This window comes from Misgurnus anguillicaudatus, chromosome 23, assembly GCF_027580225.2.
Source record: "Misgurnus anguillicaudatus chromosome 23, ASM2758022v2, whole genome shotgun sequence".
Classification (NCBI taxonomy): Eukaryota; Metazoa; Chordata; class Actinopteri; order Cypriniformes; family Cobitidae; genus Misgurnus; species Misgurnus anguillicaudatus.
In genome coordinates this window covers 2385652-2405064 of record NC_073359.2, presented here as the reverse complement: position 1 = coordinate 2405064, position 19413 = coordinate 2385652, and the positions used below count along the sequence as shown (strand labels likewise).

Sequence of the window (19413 nt, the reverse complement as noted above, 5' to 3'; positions counted from 1 at the left end):
TTTTGCTCAATGACAATTTCATATTAAAATCTTATAAGTTAACGGTTAATGTTCGGTTCAGAAGCTACGGTTGTCGGTCGGGAAAATTAACTGATATGAGCATCCCTAAATGCTTTGTTAACCAGGCTTGATGCCGTATACAGCCTGCATATGCGACCTCCGGAGGCTGCAGCCTTCCGATTTAGAAACGTACAGAGTTAACTAATTTCCCTGCCTTCTTTCACAACCAATGTTGTTGCATTGTCACTTTCTCCATCGCCACCAGTATTTTTCACAGTGACGCTCGTTTATCCTCTCTTTTTTGAGAAAATTGCCGTTCCAAATCCACCAAGCAAACGACTGTGTTTAGGTCTGCCGCCTTGTTATACATCACGCGAGTGACAGCGGAACACCACAAATGAGGTGAGAGAAACGATCGGGTCTGATTGGTGAATGAATAGGGTTTGGATTTACCCTGTATAAGTGTGTGTTAGCAAGTTTGACTGATATTATAGCATCTTGGATTGTGATGTAAATACTGAACACGTAAACGCAGCATCTGAATACAGGGAAATACTGTATATGCAAGTGAATTGCCATCATTTAAAATGAAGATTGCATTTATGTATGAGATTGTGATTCTTTTTCGATCAATCGTGCAGCCCTAACCCAAACCGTAGTTCAGTGACAAGCGGGGTAATTTCTCATTAATTACCGCAAAGGTATCGCCTACGATCATGACCGGACTTATCATTGGGCTTAAGGGGGCCCTGTGCTTTCATTCGTTTGATTTGTTCAGTATATATATGTCAGTCATCTTAGATCAGTGGTTTTCAAACTTTTTCAGCGTGCGGCCCCCCTTGTGTATGGTGCATTCCTTCGCGGACCCCCCCAAAAAATTTGTGACAAAAAAACTGTTCTAAAACTCCACATTTTAATAAAAAAAAAAAAAACATTAAATTATCCAAAAAAGTAGTGCTTTTGGTCAGTAGCCTTTTTTTAGGTTTAATTACACAGAATTCATGATAAATTAATGTATTTCATAAAATGTCATAAAACTGAGGCCCCCCTGGCACCATCTCGCGGCCCCGGCCCCCAGTTTGTAAACCACTGTCTTAGATGACGTGCTGCGTTTACTGCTTTTGAAATAGCGAATACGCGAAATGAGAGACATGCTTTACAGAAAACGAGAAAGAGCAACGCGAAAATGAAGAGCTCAGTGAAATGAAAAAGATTAACGTTACTACAGTAAGTATGGTTTAACTCTTGTAACCATGTTTTTAGTTTTGTTTTTTTAATGGTGTAGTCTAACGTGATACGCAGGTATCTAGGAAAGTCAATGATTTTTGTATAACCACTTAAAAAAGCGTGAGGATACATAACGGAGTCATTGTTACAAACCTCACACTTTCATTCATAAATTAACATCTGAATCACTAACCATGCTCAACTTTTGCTAATTTGGTGGGTTGAACTTCATATACAGTCGGCTATACACAGTGTTTCATTTATTTGACTTTATGCGGCACTGCTTAATCCGATCATCGTATGAAATCAAATTACCATGGCGCAAAAGTGACTGGAAAGCAGACAGACTGGTGTAATCGAGGTCATGTGGCACCACAACAACCGATGAATGACATCAAAGTACCACGAGAGCGATTTGAGAAATCGTACGGAGAAGTCTTCTTTTGAAATGCTCTTGCGGTACTTTGACATCATCAAGCACACACACGACACTGTAACCAAACAGTCCCCGTGGAGAAGTAAACAAGTGGAGCGGAGCTACAGAATATAATAAAAGCCGGAGAGTTAATAATGCACATGTGACTAAACAACATTCAAATCAATCCAGTTTATTACTTCATGGAGGTGAGGATTAAGTTAAGGCCATGTTGATGTCCTGATGGTTTTCAAGATTTTAATTCATTATGTTCATATCAGACCCGAAAAGTAATGATCATCTTATCCACTTTTGATTTTGGGGTCTATATTACATGATTGTCTCATAATTATTAAATAACAACCTAACATCTTTTCTTTTTCAAAACAACTTTGCAAATGAAAGTTAATTCATGGTCATCTTAAATGCAGGGTTTCCCGCAGAAAATTAGTTAGTTAAGGTGGTAGGGTTGGGCCGATGGTTGGGGCCTGGGGGTGTGGCAATCAAAAGGTCAGGGCATACGCGTCATGATGAAAATATTCTTATTAAAAACACTCAAATAAAACTTTATTTTGAAAAACTATGACAGAAAATAAACTAGATTATTAATGAATTAAATGTTTTTAACAGATACCTATAACGGGAATAGCTGCATGATGAAGTGAAACTAAAGGGTTAATAAACACAAACTAAAGCAGATGTTGTAGAACGTCTGGTGAACAATGATAGATGGCACGAAGATTGTAAAAACTGATTATTTCCCACTATTAATTACATTATCTTAAAGAAGTGTTACTACTGTAGCAGGTAAATAATGCATATAAATAATGTGAACAATTATATCGAATCAACAGACACATGCAACCTAGCTAGCACCAGCTAACTTACCTTAAAGCTCCACTGTGTACTTTTTTTAGTTAATTCTTAGCAAAAACCCATGTTTTCTTTCAAAAGTATGTGCTCATTCATGTGCAATTACTTCCACCCCACTAATCAAAGTATTCTCATAAGTGTAGAATCTGCTATTTAAAATACATACCGTCGAATCGCTCTCTGGCTGAATGTGCCCCCATCTTTGAAATACATTCGCCGACGAGGGACATTCCTGAAATTCAAGCTCCGCCTTTCGCGTTTTTACGCTGGCCGCTATAGCTGAAGCCTCCCGAGGTTGCATGTGTAGGCGGTATACGTCATCAAGACAGTCTTATTTCAGAATATTAACAATTATAAAGCTGACATTTATTCTTAGTTAATTGTAAATTGATGTAATATGCTTATGACTTGCGAATGTAATGCTCAGTTAATTTAAATAAACCAGGCTTGATGACGTATGCAGCCCAGATATGCTACCTGCGTAGACTGAATCCTTCGGATTTTACAACAGCCGCATGCTGTGATGAACCTGCAATCTAATGCTTTGATTTGAAAGCCTGTTGAAGACATATTCTCGAGGACATTAAAACAAGTCGCCAAGGAAGCAAAACAGGGATTTTAAACGACAACGCGACAGGAAAAACATCAAGACCAAAGTCAATATTGGAGTTAGTTTTCCAAGATGGTGCTCAATGGACACTGAAGTTGCTACTTTCTATCTTCACCACAGGTAATTCAGCATATTCGTTTACATCTATACAGTCTATGTTATAAACTTGAAGTTTTATAGTTTTATAGTTCCTTGGCTAACTATAGCATGGTTATTATGCATAACACTTGTTAGTGTAAACATGCATGTGGTTTAATGTCTTGGAACAGCCACACGCCGTCTCTCCGCCCATTTATGTAATCTGAGGTACTGAGATAAATGTTTTTCATCTTTTCTGACCTCTAGCACAAACACACGGTGACAGCCCTATTTTTAGCCTGTCATTGATAAAATCGTCTGAACTGCGCGTCTTTCGTTTCATTTTACAAGCGTGTGAAAGTGGAGCGATCTTATTTCACCAATATCAGAGATTAAAGCTCTTACATATACACGGACATGTAACGTTTACTTAAACATAAGCATTGGACAAAAAAATGGACAAAAAGAAACGGATTTAAACACCAAGTGTAAACGTGATGTGTCTCTTTCGTCCACTTGTGTTTTCATCGATCGGATCACATCTAAATACCAAGTGTAACAGCCCCTGGGATATTTTTCCTCGCGTGGATGAAAGTGTCTTAGCTACGTATATGGTTGCTTTTTGTATGTGATTTTAAGCAGACATATGACAATCAGACTTTTTACATGTTTAAAATACATCTGTGTGCTTTGACGGATCACAGGTAAAGGACAATGCAAATTGTTCATTTTTTTCATTGCTTTTGCTTTAGCTACTGGAAGCGTAACCCTTGGCATGACAGGGCCACCGTACTAGTTAAAACGCTTTCCGAATGGGGGGGCTAGAAAGTAATATTCAGTTGGTTGTCATATAGAATTTTATCGCTAGATGGGAGTAGATCCTACACAGTGGGGGTTTAAATTTGCAAGAACTATAGACTAATACAATAATAGGCTTAAATAAACCCAAAACTTAAGTCAACTTACAGTTCTCACAAACCCGAGTTTTATCAACTGGCTCCAGACATGACGGACCACATCTTTATCGGCCGTGTGGCGCGCATGCACGCTCGCGGTGTGAAGTGTGTCCGCGCTATTCTCAGAGGCGTTTTATCAACCGGCTAGTTATCCTCAGACAGTGACGGACAACGTCATTTCGGCCATGTGGCGTGTGTGCCCGCTCGCGTTGTGAAGCACTTGACGGCCTTTTGTGCAGGGAAATTTTTTTTGGACGACGTAGTTAAGGCGGTAGGGTTTCCCAGCTTAGGCAGGCCGCCCGAACTGCAAAGTGCTGCGGGAAACCCTGAAAAGCATATTATTTAAAAACATTTACCCCATTAAATTATTGTATGGTAATGTTAGCTAACAATAGTTGTCAGATATTTAAAGTATACAGAGTAAATTTTGACCCTTAGTTCGATTTTGATGAACAATAAACTAGGGATGCTCTTATCAGTTAATTTTCCAGACCGACAACCGTAGCTTCTAAACCGAACATTAACCGTTAACTTATAAGATTTTAATATGAAATTGTCATTGAGTAAAAATACAGTTGACGGTTGTCTGTGAACTAGTAAAAACAAAACATTTAATTTGAACGTGCAAACAGCAGCGACAGATCAACAACAGAAAAAGGATTCATACATTAACAGATATTCACGCAACATTACCTTAAAGCGTAACTAAACCCCTGTTCAGAGCCTGACTCCACCCACCGGCAATATTTGAAAAATGCAAGAAAAGTGGGCAGATCCCAACGGAGACAGAGGGGACGAATTAAGCTCCTACCAAGTGTGTGGTGAGATCGTAACAAGGGCGTGGTGAGCTTGAACCGGCTTACGTCACGAGTCATTTTTTGGACCCAACATCCAATAGAAAAATTCAGCACTCAGACGTTTTACACCATATATTGCAGTATTGAAACACTTAATATCCAAATGTCATAAAACTGGATAAAATCAATAAAAATCAATATTAAATCATCATTATTACAGATCATTAAATAAAAAAAATTTGGTTAATTGTTTAGTTACTCTTTAAAAAGCATGTGATCAGTCCAGAGGATTAATATCCAAAAAGGGCAGATTGTCTCCGTTTCATCTACCACAGTGGTCATTTCTAAAGCAGGATGCTTTTCAGAAAGTTTTGCTTTTGCGTCGTCTTTCTCCGTTTGTGCAAAAAGAGAGATGTTTATGGACAGGGTCAGAGGCCATCAGCAAACGTCTGTACGGATGTGCGCGAGACGGACCGCGTCATCTTGCGCGGACACGCGCGCATCTCCGTTCAGCTTCCAAACACGCATACAAATGATTTCTCATACAAATGATTACTTTATCAGACCGTCAGGGCAGCAATCATTTGTGTCATTTACAGGACATTCACAAATTAAAGATAGAAAAAGTGGCGAAATGTCTGTCTGCTCATGAGGACACGCACCATGTACTAATATTTTTTTTTTAACTGATAATGTTAATCGGTCATAAATTCTTACCTTCGGTTAACGGTTAAACGGTCAATGTGAGAATCCCTACAATAAACCACTCTAAAAATTTGTCAGCTCATGTAAATGCCATTGGTTGCTGTTAAAGTCTTTTTTGCTTATAATAAACTGTCATGATGATGATAACACATATAAGGAGTACATGTAGATGCATGCTGTATGCATTTGTGAGTATGGTGGTGATTCTGGTGTGTCGCTCTGGGTCAAGTGAGTATAAAGATGAGAGGAAAAAATCACAGTATACTCTATCTAGACTACACTGTTTTACCTGTAGTAAAACCATGGTTGATTTTGTTAGGGATGTTGTATAATTTCTGTTAGAGTACAAATTGGCAGCTAGTGCTAACACTAAATGATTATTAAAGAGCACCATTTATCTGATTCATGATTTTACATTTCCTTTGGTGTGTTAGTGTGTACATATATTAAATATGTAAATATTAGGACCCATTTAAAGGGTACTGTCCCAGTGACAGCTTTTGAACCTTTTATTCTTAGAGTGTAGGGCTCAAAATTTACTCAAGCCCAGGGGCCCCAACCCGGTAAGTCCTGCCCTGCCTACAATATGTATGCAATATGGCCAAGCTTGTCAGGAAACGTTGGCTGCGTCCGAAACAGCATACTGTATAATAGGTACTGAATAAGATGAGATTCGGACGTACTACATCCGCCATGTTGCTACATCACGTGAAATACGTCGTCATCACGTCATGTCATTCCAGCGCGAAAACAGCCGCATGCCTCGTCTTCTACATTGGATAATTTTTTTTACCGGGCATCATGGGATAGTGAAGTGTCCATCGTATGCACACTGCAAAATCTAACCGGAAGTAGTAGGTCATCCGGGTACTTTTTGCATACTACTCGCCTTGCCTACAGCTGTTCGCCTACTATATAGACCGTTTTAGCAGTAACAACATAAACAAGTGGCTGTCGCGGTTCGGCATGAACTTCCGGTAAACTCTGCTAAGAATAAATAACAAAGTTCTTTAAACGTAGTTTATTTATATAACAAGCAAAAAAACAACACATAGATTACCTAGGAAACCAAAACATTTGTTATTTTCAACGAGGCATTTGTTCAAGAGATTAGCAGTTTAGCAACTAGTCAGACCATTAAAAAAACGAAACCGGAAGTAAGGTTCGGATATAGACGTGTATCACGTGCGTCCGATAAGACCGTCTATAGTATGAAGTAGGCGGTTTCGGACACAGCATATGGCTTTGTGTAGTTACTGCTGCTCCATCTGAAGCTGGTGATGGCGATTTAGATACTACTAATCAAGGAACCGGCTTTACTGACGAGATGTGCATAAAAATCGCATACTATTTATAGCCCTAGTATAAACACATAGGGGCGGTTTCGCGGACAGGGATTAGCTTAAACCAGGACTAGGCCTTAGTGAAATTAGGATATTTAAGTCATTTTTAAAACTATAATTTATAAACAAACATTACTGGTGTGCATCTTCAGACACAACACTCGCACTGATATATTTTAAGATATGTCAGAGCAAGTTGTTTTCGGTCAAGACAACACTAACATTTAAGTTAGTCTGGAACTAGGCTATGGGGCGGTTTCCCGGACAGGGATTATCTTAAACTAGGACTAGGCCTTAGTTTAATTAGGAAATATAATTAGTTTTAACAAACATGTCTTACTAAAAACATTACTTGTGTGCATTTTGAGGCAAAACAAAGGGCACTGATGTATTTTAAGATATGTAAGTGCAAGTTGTTTTCAGTTTGGACAGGGATTAGACTAGGGATTAGATTAGACTAGTCTAGGATTAGTCTAATCCCTGTCCGGGAAACCGCGAATTAGACTAGTCCTAGACTAAAATAAATATGAGAGCTGTCCAAGCTGAAAACAACTTGCACTTACATATCTTAAAATACATCTGTGCCCTTTGTTTAGCCTCAAAATGCACACAGGTAATGTTTTTAGTAAGGCATGTTTGTTAAATCTAGTTACATTTCCTAATTAAACTAAGGCCTAGTCCTATCCTAAACTAATCCTGGTCCGGGAAACAACCCCATAATTTGTTAGTTTTAAATGTGGCATAAATTTGCCTTTCAGAATTAGTTTTATAAAGGTGCTTACCTTTGTGTTGCCGCAGTCCAAATACACAAATAATGCAAAGGAAACTGTAGAAAACAAGAAGTTTAGGTAAGTTTCGGTAGCGCAGCTAACGTACGTTAGCATAACAGTTAGCATGGTAGCCTAACAAAATATTAACGTTAATGCTACAAGGTTATGTCCAGGTAACTGTAATCGTAAACATTCATTTTTATGCTTATTTTAATTGTACAGACATCCCCAATGTATGTTTAAAGTTTTATTTGAAAAAAATATGTATCGTTGTAAAATCATATACATGTTTAATAACACCATTAGCAGTTAGCAAGCGATCAGCTAACAGGTTGTTATTCAGAGCTGGTTTTAAAAAGACAACGCAATATTTTTAAAGTTACCTGAAAATAAAGACCTATCACTCGTTTAATCTCACTGTAAACAACGACAGCATCGAACAACGTTCAAACAACCACTAACCTTTTGAGCAGATCCATAGCCTACCAAAAAAATTCGTTATCCGTCATTGACCAAATACAGTATTTCTCTCGGATTCTCTTTTAACACACATTATGCCAATAATTACAGTGTCATGTATATTATGTAATTATCAGTAAAATACGGGCTATGTTGTTGTGGTGACCTCCTTCAATTCATTAAATCGAAACCACTAGGACAGGGAGTAACCCCAGGGTGCAGCCATGGCTCGAGTAGCGTCTCTTCTTCTTCTTCTTCTTCTTATGTTTTATGGCGGGTGGCATCCAACGTTAAGGTGCAATACCGCCACCTACTATGCTGGAGTGTGAACTAGAGTATCTACCCAAACTAATAAAAAAAAAATAATAATAATAATAATAATAATAATAAAAAAAATAAATAAAAATAAAAATAAAAAACTACATATATATTTAATACAAATGACTAGAGTAGCGTCTCGCTGCAACCTGCGGTGGACATCCAACCCCGCCCACATCCAGGCGTGACGTCAGTTACCACGTCCATTCACATCTCACTCCAACACAGTAGATGGCGATAATGTACCTTATGTTGGTGCTTCCCGAAGAAGAGAGAAAGCACGAAGTTGAAGTACTAAAGTTGTTTACCACGTCGGTAAGTAAAAGTATTTGTTTCGAAAGCCTAATGTAATTCCAAAATGTATTTATATTAATACATATATTTTGTTGATAAAATCATACGATATATTCACAAGGATTGTACTGTGGTGCACGTAACCTCTTTTGCTGCTGTTAACTTTACGTATCAGATATCTGTCAGGCCAAAGTAAAATAAAACTTAATGGTAGCTTGTTTTGAGAAATTGTTAAAATGTAAAACATTGATAACTTAAAAACTGTGAGTCATTTGTGTAGTTTATGCACATACAGCTTGATATGCCTAGTTGAACTTCACACATGCACGTTATTAACGTTCAACAGTGTTGATAAATTTGTTGATACATTCTTACAGGTTACTTTATCTAAAAAAAAGAACTGAACTGTGCAGGACCACAGCCCATTTTTACTGTTTGAACTTCAGCCAGACTGTAGTACGCAAGGAAATACCGAATGCTTTATGACAGAAGCACTTACGGCATCTTCAGCTCCCTCTGTAGCTGCATGCTCCACAAATAAACCTTTATTTATTTTTTATTACAGGATTACAGAAAGAACATAAAGTGGAAGTTCATAAGGAACATTGGTCCAGCATGGTCCTGGGTAGAGAGTCACCGCAAGATATTCCTTGGAGAGGTGATGGAGCCTGCCTTTCTCCAGATGGATTTGTTTTCAAATATCTGGAGGATCTGAACACGTTTATTTCAAACTGTTATGAGGAACAAGGCCTGTAAGGGCCATGAAATATTCTTGTTCAATAATAAATACAAAAATGCCCAGTGAAGCAAGAAGTGTCTTTTAATTTATCTTTAAGTATCTGGGTGACCTGGACATATTCATGTCAAGTTGTTAAAGAACAAAACCTCTGAGAGTCAAAGCCATGTTACTAAACTTCTACTGAAGTGCAATATGACATTCTAGCACATGCCACTTTTGGTCTCATTACACAATGTTTCCATTATTAACATTTGGCGTCTATGCTCCACTGTCAATTCTAACACAACCACTTTGTGTTCATTGCACAATGAAACATACAATGTTTACATCTATGAACATTTATGCTCTATGCTGCATTGTGTTGTGTTTTATACCATATTGGGTACTTCGTTGTGATTATACTGTATATTGTAATATTGTTGTGAGTATTGTAAATTGTACAGTCATGCTTAGTGCTTCTAGTCTAGTGTATGAAACTTATGTATAGTTTTAAACATAAAAAACTGATATATATATATTTGTATTTATCATGAAGGCATCTGAAGCTTGCTCCACCAGAATGTCATTGCAAATGTACAGTGAAAATAAAGATCTTATATAATCTATCAAAACAAGTAATTTCTCTATTTAGTCTATATGTATGTATATTGTGTATGCTATTGCATATTGATCATATAATTGACATATTTAGACTTTATGATGAAGTGGAAGAAATGTTTAGAAAATTAAATGAAAATAAACTCATGAAAATATGTTAAGCATTACATTTACAATACTAAAAAGTAATGTCCACTTAAATGTAAACTTGTTTTGGCTATGTTACAATCGATCATATTAAATGGGAATTTATATCATTACATGCTGTAAAGGAATAAGGTAAAGCAAGCATATGTTATTGTTTAACCAATGAAATTAGCTCCGTTTATAATGTTTTTATGAAATTGGGGGAGGGTGGCCTAGATTTAATTTATGTCATATTAGTTTGGATATGGTTTACAAATATAAGAATACGTGTATTGTTAAAACGAAATATAACCTTTTATTTAGATTCTAAGATTGCAATAAACTGCTTTAACATTGATAGGATCAGCTGGTTTCCGTGGGGAACCACGCTTTGCCCTATATGGGAGTCACGCGGTGACGTATTGGACATGGGCGTGGCATCTGGCGTGCCACTTGGATGTGGGCGGGGTTGGATGTCCACCGCAGGCTGCAGCGAGTCATACGCTGCGTCCGAAACCGCCCACTACATACTATATAGTACGCGAAAAGCAGTAGGCGAAGCGAGTAGTATGTCCGAATACATAGTATTCGAAAATCAGTATGTGAAAAGTACCCGGATGACCTACTACTTCCGGTTAGATTTTGCAGTGTGCATACGATGGACGCTTCACTATCCCATGATGCCCCGGACGAGGAGTTGTCCAACGAAGAAGAAGAGGCACGCGGCTGTTTTCGCGCTGAAATGACATGACGTGATGACGACGTATGTCACGTGATGTAGCAACATGGCGGATGTAGTACGTCCGAATCTCATTCATACTACCAGGATTCATACTATACAGTACCTACTGGCTGTTTCTCAATATGCGTTCTTCAGCGATCTTGTGTCCTCGTGTCCTCGCTCTACGTCATCATTAACGGTCGAAGTTCATTCCAATTCTCAAGAACGCAAGGACAGAGGACGCATGAAAATACCCGGATGTGTTCTTGATATCGAGGATGCATCGAGTGCAGACTTGCTGAAATCGCTTTACGCCCCAGAAGTCATTGCGGCAAAACTTCCGAGTTCGTTCTTCCAAGGTCGCCTGGCAAGACCGATCTCCACGAGGACGCAAGTCCGTTCTTTGCGTTCTTGGAATTGAGAAACAGCCACTGTTTTAACGCCAAGTAAGTAGGTACTTCATCTAATTCAGTACCTACTATACAGTATGCGGTTTCGGACGCAGCCATACTTGCATTAGTGATGGGAGAAACGAAGCTTTTCGAAGCTTCGAATCAATTGAACCAATTGATTCGAAAATTGATTCAGTTTTTCGAAGCCGTTCGAAACCCACACACGCTGGCGACCCCTGCTGGTCAAAATAGTGTAAAAGCAGATGTGGCGAAACATTTTACACTTTTTTTTACAAAATAATAGCAAGATTTTTATTCAAATATGTTAAAAAAAGTATTTAACTTAATTAAGACATAGTTAAAAGTCTATTATGTGTTTTTAGTTTAATTTAGGGCAAACAACTGAATAAAACTAACTACCCTTTTAATTATGCACATTTTTGTCATTAAATCTGTCTATAAACAAAAAGTAGACAACATGGCAGTGTTATTAGTCAGGATAAATGTTTAATGAACTTTCATAATAAAACTGACCCGAGTTCACCTAAACTTATTAGACACTGGTCATGTGATTAACTCCCCCTACTGGTGAACCATCGGATTTTCGAAACGTTTCGAAACAGTTATGACGTAATGAAGCCTCTTTTGCTAAAATCACGTGACTTGGGCCAGTTTGAAACAAGCTCCGAACCACTGATTCGAAACAAAAGATTCCTAAATGTTTCGAAGCCTCATGAAGCAGTAGCCGTTTCTCAATGTCAAGGAAGGATCCTCGGAAGCTAGAATTTCGAGGATGCTACGTCATCGACGTCCGTCGAAGGACTGTTCCAATGTCGAGGATCCTCGAAATTTCAGCCAAGGACTGAGTCCTTCGTTCGAGAAATATCCCATATACAGGAAAGGATGCAAATTTGTATCCTTCGCGCTCTTCACGCGCTGAAATCACCCACAATCCTATGCGCGCCGCACCGAAAGCACACCTTTCAATCACGCAATGACGTAATGACGTGCCCCTGTTAGCCTGTTCCATTTAACGTGTTCTCCGAATGCTTAAAAGGAGCCTCGCCTCGCAAGGAAGTGACTTGTAAGGACTAGTCCTGCCAAGGAAGTATCCTTGACATTGAGAAACGGCTAGAGCTTCGAAAACGACCATCACTAACCGCGTGTCTCAATTCGTTCCCTAGCTCCCGAGGTCGTGAATCAGTATATCGTGTACACAGGTTCGGGCACTGGTAAGGACCCTAGCTCACTTCATATTGGGACGATGTTCACTTATTTTTCTGTCACGGCTGCTTCAGCGCGTTGTAATCACTCACAGCTGTTACTCATCAACAACCGGCAAAACCAACATCTTTCTGACTTAATTTTAAAAACAGTACATTGTGAAAAATGCTGTCATTATTCTCTTACATATCTGTGCATAAAATTGGAGGCATATAATTACATTTTAAATGTAATAAATATATTTACAATTTTAAATAAATATTATTCTTTTAAATATTGAGTAGATTGTGGTCCCTTACTGTGTAGCAATGCGTGTTTATATTTACAACTAAAACAAACGTTTGTCTTTATAAAAGTTCTGTAACATTTCATAAAGTTGATTGAGTTGGATCACGTGATGTTCGGTTGACGAGCTTCAGAAAAGGTCACGTGATTTCCGGTTAGGGAACATAGGGACCATCGATGCTCACTGGTTTTTGCGTTGCATTGTGGGAATTTTTAGGGAACAAACGTTCCAGTGCACTGAACGGATTTTGCGATTGAGACAGACCTTAAAATGGCCGACTCCCTGATCAGTGCCCTGACTACTGAACAAGGGAGCTGATTGAGACACACGGTAACTTGCATGGCTCTGGGGCGGCCCACATTTGTTCCCCCGCCTTTGTCATTTTCCTCCGCACCAGCAGGGGGCAGTTTGAAACGATGGCAACTGAGGTGAGTAAAAGTGGTCAGAAGAAGTGGAAGCAACGGTAAAAAAAAAAATACATATTTATTAGTTAAATAATAAGATGGAAAAAATGTCAAAGCAAATAATTTTATTTGTTTTATTGTAAATTATAGATTTTGAACTGTTGCCCAAGAATCATAAAGCACATCGCCTACCGCATGGTAAAGTAACAGTCTAAATTATTTTATTGAAAACGAGATATAAAGTATGTATCTAATAATTGTTTCTTTGTTACAGGATCAATGTCAATGTGTATGTTGCTAATTCCTACGTAATAGTGACCTGGCTTTGTTTCCCTGATTTGTCTTTTCCGGTGAGTTCTGGAATGTTGAATTGTCACAAGTCGGGGTGGACCCAGATGTAAATAAGGTCACGCCCCTTTCTCCACCTCGAGGAGATTCCCAAAGCCACCCCAATGACCAGACACACACGGTAAGCATAAATTAAAAATGTACTTTATTTAATTTACTTAAAAATGATAAATAGGGAAGGGAAAAAGGGGGACTTAAAATAATGGCCACTCTAGGCTCTCCTCCTTCACCACCCACTGGATCTTCACACAGTCCATTCTCTTGGCGTGCATTACTCGTTCTCCTTTCTCTCCACAGGTGGCCGCTGGGACACAAAAAACACTGTTAACTTGGATTTTGAGTGTTTCTCACCGGCTCTGCTGTTTATAGCTCTCTGGGTAGGTATCACTTTACTCAGTCTGTTTTCTTAATGTACACTCTCGTTCTCCTTTCCCTCCACAGGTGGCCACTAGGACACAAAACACTGTTACGTGGGCTTTGGATGCTTCTCGCCTGCTCTGCTTCTTACAGCTCTTCATAAGTATGGTTTCCTCCATAGGTCAGCAGAGGGGCGAAGATCACACACCACCTCACCGGGTCGAGCGCTGCCCTATCTCTACTGCCCGTCGGGCGATCGAATCCTGGACAGGGGCGCCCCTTTGTAGAGACCGCGGGGCGGCGGACCCTTTCGCCTCCGACTCTGCGACCAGGACAGACACAGGTAAGTTTGCACCCGAATATTTCCAATATTGTACTCACAGTCACTGACAGCTCTTGATCTGCGTCCCTTCACACTCCAAAACAGCACACTGCGTATGGTAGCTGTAAATTCTGAGGTCGTTAGCCTCTCCGTCCTCTGCCCAGTAGAAAAATGGATGATGCGGGGCTTCGTCTGACAAGACACACAGCAACCCACCGCAAATACACAGCACCACTCCAACGTGAAAAGCTTATAATTTGCCAATTCTCACTCACCACACGATAAGTGTACACAACAAAGGAAACGCCCGGCGTCCTCCACTTCACTTGGGCTGAAATAAGGGCGATGGAAAATACGTCCAGAATAGTATTTCGTTGCTGTGGCTGCTTGGATTGACGCTTCTAACGGCTCACCCACCACGCTGTTTCAGGGGCAGGGCCGCCCTCCCTCTCCTGGAGGTATCCACACAATTTCACAGGTTAGGTTTACAAGTGCTTAGCACAAGAGTGATACTCACAGCGATCCTCCTTTATTTATGTTGTGCCACAAAGTCGGTTTCCTTCCCGCTTTACTCTTTTAAATGTGCCACTCAGACCAATGTTTCTTCTACCCGTAGGGTTTTCCTTTAACTCCAGCGTTTTCACCACAGACTGCAACGAGAGAGAGAGAGAGAGAAAAGATAGACAGCCACCACGTCTATCACGAGCACAGCTCCGTTCCTCTGCACACACTAAAACAAACTTGACAGCACAATGCTCTCTTCGGGGTGCTCCTTTTCTCCACCCACGTATCGCCTTCCTTTCGCCCCAGACAGCTCCTGTCTTCTCTCCGCGCGCTCCAAGCGCAGCCCGGATCAACAGAGCCTGCGGGCTCTTCAAGGTACGTATTTACTGTTCCTGCCCTAGGCAGAGGAGCTTTCCCCGCGTCAATCCCCCTCTCGTGCCCGAACTCCCGAACTGTGATTTAACTGCTCTTAAAATACTCCTCCGTGTACTCCAGTTGTCCAATCACCCAGCGATCTCCTTAACTATGCACAGCTGTGTTTAATCGGCTGATTACAGCCTTCGCGAGACTGCCGGATGTCCGGTGTTTCTTTTCTCCGGTCTGGGCGGAAACATCCGGGCGGAACCAAACTTTCCCAACTTTTGGTTCCGCCCCGAAAAGATCGTCACCTTGTGACAGAATCGTATGAATAATTGTTTGTACTATCACTGAATATAAACAACATATTTCCTAAGCTCTGATTTGGTTCTACATATTTTAGCCTAATGTCAGTTTAGCAATATCCAATAGTAAACAATGTGCTGTTGAATTTTGTTAAAGGTGCAGTGTGTAATTTTTAGAAGGATCTCTTGAAAGAAATGCAAAATAATATACAAAACTTTATTATCAGGGGTGTATAAAGACCTTTTTATAATGAACCGTTATGTGTTTATTACCTTAGAATGAGAAGTTTTTATCTACATACACCGAGGGTCCCCTTACATGAAAGTCGCCATTTTGTGCCGCCATTTTTCTACAGAAGCCTTTAACGGTCATTTTTTTACTAAGTTGTCTCCGACGATGACATGTTTATCCGGTGGTCACACGTCTCTATGCGTTTCAAAAGCGAGGGGTGAGCAGTGGACTAAGCCGTTGGTTGCAATTCGCAACCTCACCACTAGATGCCGCTAAAATTTACACACTGCACCTTTAAGTTGCACAATGCTATTAAATACACAAACCATTACAGGGATGTTTGTATACAGCATTGCATGTGCTTTTTACAGATAATGAAACCAAAAACACGAGAAATGCATTTTCTCAACCCTATGCAACAAGCAGGATTTGGACCTGTGTGTGTGTGTGTGTGTGTGTGTGTGTGTGTGTGTGTGTGTGTGTGTGTGTGTGTGTGTGTGTGTGTGTGTGTGTGTGTTTTTATTATTATTATTATGTGTTTTTTTTTCAGATTGACATGCCTCTGATTAGGAGGTGGTGGTGTGCTGTTCTCCTGGACAACTTCACTCTGCAAATGTATGTAGCTGTTAGAATGTTCCTACATTAAACATTACTCTGTACCATATCTACCAATATACCCACCTCTTGTCATTTGTTCTTTTAGCACTCAACCACTGAGGGGGGTCTTCACTATTCAAAAGGCAATGTCTTCAGGCAGAGTCCAGTGAAGCAGGTTATTTGTGCACATAATATACAAATTTTAAATCTACCCCCAGAGTCATCCTTGTGTATTCCCTCTGTACTTGAATATGTGATTGACTAAAAAGGCTATAGTACATGATTCCTTGTTTATTTTACTTGATGAGATATTAAATAATGCAACGTAGAGCCAATAATTACCTAACATTCCTAAAAATCATATTTAATTTCAATAAAGAAAGCAGTATTTGGGTGTAATAAACCTTTAAAAACATCTAAAACTTTAAAAGTAGTTCAAATTGAGTGAAAATACTGCATTGGTGGCACTTTTTTCGAGTAGCATCTGCCTGCACCACCGGAGGCTACATTTTCGCTAGGTGGCGCTGTTACAAAAAAACTAGGGTCCTAAAACTGCGGTCCTGAAACTGCGGTCCTAAAACTGCAGCCTCCGGTTGTGCAGATATATAATGTTGACTTTTCATAGTACTCCTATTAGCAGAACTGCGTCCACTAGGGGGAAACGTAGTCGGCGATCCACTTTATTCTCCTTACCCCTCGTTCAGACAGCAAGCGACGTTATCGCTGTGTGTCGCTTGTCTCTTTCAATGAGGCGTTTCTAAATCTGCCTGTCATAAACAAATGAGTACCATCCACGCCAGTAACTGACGAGAGAAGGATGACGTGAACTCCACTGCTTTGTTCTCATTGGTAGTCGCTCCCGCAAGTCGCTCGACATTTGCATAAAGTTCAACTTTTCTTAAAGGAACAGTATGTAGGTTTGTGGCCAAAACTGGTATTGCAATCACAAAACTTGTGGCTAAAACTGGTACTGCAATCACACAACTGGTGGCCAATACACAACATGACAACATAAACATCAGTTGAGGGCTGCAACTCCACTTTTTAAATGACAATATCCTGGCCAGACCACCAGGGGCGTCATGCAGCAATTTTTTTTAAGGGGGCACATTGTGCAAAGCTCACAGAAATTTGTGCATACACATACATCAAACGAATTATATTATAGAGCTTTCAGTCTTTTCCATGGCACTTACATTTCTAACATTCTAAACACCCCTGCCATAGTGCAAAAACCTCCAAAAAAGTGTTGACTAACTTTCATATCAAATATTATTCAATCGGATTAATGACATATTTGCATCATATTTACATCTGAAACGGCATGTGTTCTATTTACGTTTTGTTTAATGTCTTGTTTAATTCTGTCATTAATGCATTTTGCACAACAACTGGCAAAAATTCTTCGTACAAGAAGGCCATTCTCAAATAACGAATCTATAACCACATATGTGTACATACTCCACCAACCTGTACAAAATCATACTACGATTGCACGGATGTGCACTTACTGACAACAATACGGAAGCAAATCCCTTCACAAATCTTGTCACGACAACCGCCAAAACCACTAAACACACAATAAAGACTTTTAAATGATGTGATAGAGTAAGGTGATCAGACGTCCCCGTTTTCCGGGGACAGTCCCGTTTTTTGGTGTTCTGTCCCCGACTGAAGCTGTCCCCGGAAATGTCCCCGTTTTACAGCATGTCCAAAACAACCAGCAAATACACTAAAAAACCCGATCAACATAGCGTTTGTAGTAGCAGACCGGAGCAATCATGTAATGATTATTTTCACCAGCAGAGGGGGCCGCAAGCTACTTATTACTTGCGCACGCCACTGATTTAGCAATGAAGAATTTACAACGAGACACATGAGAAAGCATCATTATCATCAATCAAGTTATCATAAGATATGAAAACAGTTAAAGTTATTAAGGTAATAACTACTCATGTTAAATTAAAATAATAAACCAATGAAGTGAACTGATCACAGTATGTTACGGAGCATTTGTTTTCTGTAGGCTAAATATGTTTACATTTTGCATGATTCCTTCTGTTCTTCACGTTCACGTTCAACGTTCAGCTGATTTCATTGTTTCATTTTTGATGAGGTATGTCTCTTGTGTAAAAAAACGGGAGAAAATAGATTTTTAGGCTATAGAAATTTATTGAATTAGAAACACTGCAAACATGACTTTCTTATTAGTATTTTTCTAGTGTTTTTTTAGTACAAATACAAAAATATTCTTAAGTCAAGATGCATTTTCTTGATGGGCAAAATGACCTAAGAATATAAGTCTAATTTTTAGACCAAAATATCAAACTTGTGCTTAAAACAAGCAAAAAAATCTACCTCTACTTAATTCAAGAAAAATATTGTTTGTTTTAAGCACAAGTTCACTTATTTATTATGTTGGCTTGACAAAGCCAACATACTGTTCTTCGATCTAAGCTTATTATTATGTTGGCTTTGAAAAAGCCAACATACTGTTATTGTATTTAAGCTTATTATTATTATTCTTCTGGTCCACACTTTTTCTGACTGTAACTCCTCCTAGAGCTTTCAAGCTACACCCACCAAACTTTACAAAACTTTTAAGACTGGTCCGTAGATTTATGCTATGACTTTTCTAACTGATGGGACCTACCGAATTCCTACACGGGGCGCTCAAACACCCCAAAATTTCCATTGACTTAACATTACGACCAACTTTGACGGGTCATAGCTGCGAACGAGAAATTTGTAGAAACTTGTGGGTTATCACAGTTGAAGAGGCTGGTAGGCTGTGTAAGAACATACATCACATTGGGGTGTAAGCTGTACCCCTGGGGTGTAAGAGGCACCCAAATTTCCCCATTGACTTATAATGGGGCAGGAAACATGCCCATATAAGGGAATAAAAGCGTCCCAGATGGAATATCTTCATTTTAGAATGTCGTAGAGACATGAGGGTGGGCTCATTTTACTCAGGCACCCAATCAGTCTCTCAAGATCGTCCCATAGCTATTAAGCCACGCCCCTAGCAACCATTTTTGGGCACCCTAGCAACAT

The 19413-nt window shown here is 39.5% G+C and overlaps 1 protein-coding gene and 1 long non-coding RNA gene across 2 annotated transcripts in view; one reads left to right on the top strand and one right to left on the bottom strand.

The window, feature by feature from the left end:
• The window catches only part of LOC129453110 (uncharacterized), a 309370-nt gene that overhangs the window by 222677 nt on the left and 67280 nt on the right, over positions 1-19413 (top strand). The gene's annotated exons all lie outside the window — the stretch shown is intronic.
• Positions 13813-14355, bottom strand: LOC129444482 (uncharacterized). Its single transcript, XR_012366010.1, has 2 exons — positions 14076-14355; positions 13813-13986 (listed from the first exon to the last, which is right to left on the bottom strand). It is a non-coding gene; the product is annotated as an uncharacterized lncRNA (long non-coding RNA).